The following is a 6,130-nucleotide window of genomic DNA, read 5'->3' as shown; positions in this document are numbered from 1 at the left end:
ATGTGTTAGAGGGCTCGGATGTGAGTTCCGATGGTTCGGTTAGCTTCGGGAGGTGATTTACGACTTAGGAGTATGATCAGAATGGGTTTTGGAGGTCCGAAGTAGTTTTAGGCTTGAATTGGCGATGTTGATATTTTGGCAATTTCCGGTTGGTAGGCGAGATTTTGATATATGGGTCAGAATGGAATTCCGAGAGTCGCAGTAGCTTCTTATGTGATTTGGGATGTGTGTGCAAAATTTCAGGTCCTTCGGACGTGGTTTGGTTCGGTTTTTGATCAAAAGCGGAATTTGGAAGGTTTTTAGAAACTTAGGCTTGAATCCGAGGTGTTTTGGTTGATTTAGTGTTGTTTGAAGTGTTTTGATGATTGGAACAAGTTTGGATAAGGTATTGGGATATGTTTGTGCTTTTGGTTGAGGTCCCGGGGGCCTCGGGGTGAGTTCGGGTGGTTAACGGAGAAAGTTGGATTGTGTTGCAGCCGCTGAAGTTGCTGCTTTTGATATTTTCGCACCTGCGGTTTGGGGACCACAGGTGCGGCATCGCATATGCGAGGTGTTGGCCGCAGATGCAGATTTGCAGGGAGCAGTCAGAAACCGCAGATGTGGTAGAAGGACCGCACCTGCGGAGCCGCAGATGCGGCGAGTGGAACGTAGATGCGGTAATTGGCCGTTAAGTGATTTCTGCAGATGCAGAGGAAAGACCGCAATGCGGTACCGCAGAAGCGGGTATTGTACCGCAGATGCGAAAAGGCCTGGGCAGAACATATATGTTATTTCATTTCGCGATTTTGGGTTATTTCACCATTGTTGCCTTCGACCTTGGAGCTTTTTGGGCGATTCTGAAGAGAGAAATCAAGAGATTTCGTTAAGGTAAGGATTTTTGGACCAAAAACACACTTCTATGGTAATATTTCAAGGATTAAGACTGAATTTAAAGGAATTAAAGGACTAAAAATAGAGGATTAGGGCTTAGGTTTAAGAAGCCTGTAAATGGGGATTTGAGGGGTCATTTGGACTCCGATTTTAGTAATTTTGATATGTATGAACTCGTGGGAAGATAAGGAATCCGTTGGTGTAAAAATTTATGAGTTTCGAGAAGTGGGCCCGAGGCTCGGGTTTTGCTAATTTCGGGATTTTTGGTATTTTTTTATTATTTTCGCTTGGGCTTTGTTCCCTTAGCATATTTTGACGTCTTCGCTCTGACTTTGGATAGATTCGACGCGCTTGGAGGCCAATTCGAAGGGCAAAGGCATCGCGATCTAGAGATTTAGCTGGTTCGAGGTGAGTAATGATTGTAAATAATGTCCTGAGGGTTTGAAACCCCGGATTGCACATCGTAGTGCTACATTGAGGTGAGACAAACGCTTGTTGACGAGCGTGGGATCGTACACTATTGGGGATTGTGACTTGGTCCGTCCCGGTTGATGATTTTACCGCGTATTTGGCTGAAACTTATTTGCTATCAATATGCTTTGGGCTGAATGCCATATTTGGGCTTCGTGCCAATTACTTGAACCCTTCGAGGCTTTTTATTGATATTTCCTCACTGTTTTGAATTACTATTTGAACTCAGTCAGGTTATTTTTCGGTGTTTTACTACTCAGCCATTTTTTACTCAGTTTTGAGACTTAAATGATATTTTAAATGATGTATTGGGCTGAGAAACACTATTTTACTGTTGCCCGAGGGGCTTGTGAGTATTTTTGACTGAGTAAGCCCGAGGGCCTATGTTGTGAGGAGACACTGATACTGATTTGAGGCCGAGGGCCTGATATATGTACGCCACGAGGTGGCTTGATTGATATGAGGCCGAGGGCCTAGTTGTGATGCCACGAGATGGCTTGTTATTGCGCTTGGGCCGTAAGGGGCCCCTCCAGGAGTCTGCATACCCCAGTGAGTGGGGTTACCCAGTGTGATGTGAGATTGAGCCCGAGGGGCTGTCATTGTTTTGAGATGTTTCCCGAGGGGCGGATGTGGTGATACTGTGGCCGAGGGGTGAGCTTTTATTTATTGACTGTACCTTAATTATCTGTCAGTTACCTGTTTACTTGTTGAAAAAGGATTTTACTTGACTTTTCACTTGTTTTACTGTTTTAGCTGGTTTTACTGCTACATTATAGAATGCCTTGTGCCTTACGTGTTTTCTTACTTTCACTCATTATTTACATTTGTTACTCACTGAGTTGGAGTACTCACTTTACTCCCTGCACCCTGTGTCCAGATTCAGGCGTAGCCGGTCCCGCTCCCGAGTGCTGATTCATTCCAGCTTCAGGCGGATCTTCGAGGAGTCTTTAGGTAGCTGTTGGCGTTTCGCAGCCTAGAGCTCCTCTCTATCTGCTTCTTCGACAGTCTTAGTTCAGTAATTCAAACTCTGTAGTTACCTTTGAGGATTTGGTACTGTTAGATGCTCGTGACTTGTGACACCCCGGTTAGGGCTGTGTTGGGTTATATTTCCGCATTCTATTGACATTATCCGCTACTTAATGCTATTAAATCCTGTTTTAGACTATTTTATGATGTTTAACTGCTTAAAAATGTAAATTGGGTTTAGTTGGCTGGCCTTGTCTTCACGAGAGGCGCCATCACGATCGGGTTGGGATTTAGGGTTTGTGACATCAATTAAACTAAAATAAGCTAGGGTTAAACTATTGCGAGTTGTCCAAATGATTAAAAGGCACTAGGGTAGTGACTTTCGCCTAGGTGGTCAATTGACGGATTCTTGAGTCTAAAGCTAGATTGTCACGTTTGGGGAGTATGATATAACCATTGCTCGATTCTACTCACTCTATACCTCTCGGTAGTTCGAGTGATTTTGCCCGAATTGACTTTCTCAAGACCAATTGGGTGTGCAAATTTGCACAAGCAATTAAGGTTCAAGTCGGATATTACTATCTCTAGGTTTATCCCTTTAATTGGGGCTATCAATCTCTTTAGTACGCCCCAATTCCTTGTTGGACCAATTTCAGAGACTTAGGCTCTCTTTCTCAAGAAGAGCCAAAGTCAACTAAACACAAACTAGTGTTTGCAACCACTAATTCAGCAATTAACCATGAAATTAGTCCAAATATCAAACACCTATAGTCAATCAAGCCCTAAAATACAAGACCCATCAATTACCCACACAAGGGTTGAGCCACAACCCTAGTGATGGGTCTAGATACTCATAATTAAACAGAAAAACAAAGAAATAGATGAAGATAAACTCATAATAATTAATTACTAAATAGAACTTGAAGATTCAATGGTAAAATTAAGCTAAAATTACTCAAAATAGCAAAGGAAACGAAGTCACGAGCACAGCTCTACATACAAAACTATCTTATTGCCTAAAAATGGAAAAAGAATCTACTTATACTAGGCTAAAATTCTCGGACAAAAATACCCCTGTGGGGCTAGTGTGGGCCGCACAAAATCAAGTGCGACCGCACTAAGGCTCTTGACTTGAATATCCAGCTCTCTAAACTTGGGCAATGCGGACCGCACAAAGTCTAGTGCGGCTGCGGTGGCTTCTAGTGCAGTCCGCATGAAATGGAGCACGGACCGCATTGGGCTTCAATCTTCAAACAGGCATCTCTCTGAACCTTGGCTCTGCGGACCATAGTAAGTCGAGTGCGGCCGCAGTGACTCCAATGCGGACCGCAGAAAATCCTTTGCGGCCGCATTGCCTTTTTTGCCTGAGATGCACACTCTCTGAACTTCACTTGTGCGAACCGCACAGAAAGGTATGCGGCCGCACTGGCCCTGTTTGACTGAGCTTTGTCTTGTCTTGGTACTTGTGCAAGTTTCACTCCTCTTTGAGCTGGTATTTGACACCTTGTCACCTTGTTGATCAAACCTGCAATCAAGCACAACTTGTGAGCCTCTGGGACTATTTTGTACACATTTCTAATCTAAACTTGAGCATGAAGGAGTGTAAAATGCATCATATTCCCTAGTTATCAACTCCCCCAAACTTAAACTTTTGCTTGTACTCAAGCAAACAAAATAAGACCTACCCCTTAAGAAAACATCCAAGAAAATTCAGCTGTCCTAAAGTGACCACATCCAGCATCAATTGGGACTAACAATTGCCCTCAATACAAATGAATCATTAACAACATTTACTCTTTTAAACACCATGGATTAAGTGCGACATAAGAGCATCAAGAGTTGACTCAACACATCAAAGAACTCTTTCTATTACTTTGGTCATTGTGGAACCCAAACTCGCACATCCTCAGCCCTCCCTAAGCAAACCTCACCTTTAGAATAGTGGCACTCAGAACGAGGTTAATGGAAATTCACTCATCTCTCTCAAAGAAAAGTCACAAGTCCGGCTCTAAGCACCATATGCTTGCCCCTTATGTGAGTCACCACTAATGTAAGCTTCATTCAACTAGAGATCATATAGGGCTTTTGTGGAGACATAGTGAATGCTTTTGGTTCCGGGTAGGCAATGTTTGGTCTAAGTAGGTTCCATATTCCCTTAAGCACTTTTTTTGTTTCATTTTGGCACACATTCACTTGACTTTTTGAGTCATTTCACTTCTCTCTGAGGGGTTAGAGACACACATTGTCACTATTTCTTATACATTTCAAATCTTTTCTCCTTTCTCGATTTTACACACCTTTCATTCTTTGCTTTTCTTGAATCCCTTTTATTAATTTCTACATTGAGCATTCTTTTTTTTTTTTGTCTTTTTGCTTTTCTTTCTTTTTCATTGCCTTTCCTTTTCTTCATTTTGTACCCTTTTACCACTTTGTTGCCATCCTCGTCTCTCTCTCCAAACTTATACTTTTGCCATGTTCTAAGGAAAGATTGGGTGCCAAGAGAGGGTATCTTTTAGAACGGGTAAAGGCTTGTATTAAGGTTCCTGAAGGAAAAAGGTCTAAGGCTCAAAAGGGTTGACTAGGGATTTTATCATTGGTAGGGTATGGAAGTGTTCAAGCTATCATTGGATCAAGAAGAGCCTATAATCATTTCTCAAGTCATAATTCACTTAGGATTTTGCTTCAACAAACATTCAGGGTAAGTTCAAGACCAATGGCTCGGGACTTGGACTTGCAATGCAATTTCTCACCACACAAGCTATGGGATTGCTAACGACATAGAGTCAGGGGCCCACAACGACCTTAGATAAGATTTGAGCACACAATGGTCCCGAAAAACCACTTGATGATTATCGGCCAACCCAAGAGTTTCAAGGTCACAACTTTCACCATCCCGTACACAACGATTTGTTTTGTTTGCCGCTGCCGTGATTTTCTATGGTCCGTCCCAACTGGTTCCTAGTTTGCTTTGACCATAAGGTCAAAGGCAAATGTGCTAGGCCCAAGTGAAGCTTTGCTTGAGGCGCCCTTACCACTAACTACTAAAAAGCAAAAAGAAAAACGGACTAAACCCTTAAGAAGGTTGTCACGCCATCCATCATTGGGAAGAGCCACCCGATTCACACAAAATCCACCTTTGGAAAGAACCGTGGCATTAAGAAAACCAAAGGCTTATTGCAAATGGTCAAAACAAGAAGCTACCAACATAAATAAGAAGCTACGGAAAAGAAAAATGCGGAAAGAAGAATGAATATGTCCAAGAGGGGATTTAATCGAATATACAATACGGGGATGAATATATATAAGTAACATGACATTTATATACAGACCCAAAGTGAAAAGTACGCAAAATGTAATGAAATACTAAAGTTATATACATACCAAAGATAAAAAGGAGAGAAGTCATAAAATCTGTCAAATATATACAGTCATCCATCAAATCAAAGTAGGGCCTACCCCCTCAAATGAAGCTGGCATTGACCTCAATGACAACTAAGCAAAATAAGCACCAAAAATAAAGGGAAAAGGATATAGAAACTCCCTATGGCCCGCCTGTCTGCATGGGATTATGAGTGGTCCCTGGGTCTTCAATATGCTCGGGAACCTCAGACTGGTTCCCTATGACCTGCTGCTCTGCTGCTGGGACCTGGGCCTGGACCTAGACAGGCTCCTGGGCTGCATCCTGTGGCTGACTAGAGGAAGCCTCCGGTGGGTGCTCCAACTGTATGACGGCGTTATCCGCACGGGGAATCACCCTCTGCCTCTCGGGAGGCCTCTCTGACTGCACTGGCTGGGGATGGGCTGCTAGCACCGGGTTCATGTA

The sequence above is a fragment of the Nicotiana attenuata genome, chromosome 2 (assembly GCF_001879085.1).
Source record: "Nicotiana attenuata strain UT chromosome 2, NIATTr2, whole genome shotgun sequence".
Lineage (NCBI taxonomy): Eukaryota > Viridiplantae > Streptophyta > Magnoliopsida > Solanales > Solanaceae > Nicotiana > Nicotiana attenuata.
This window is presented reverse-complemented; position numbering follows the sequence as displayed.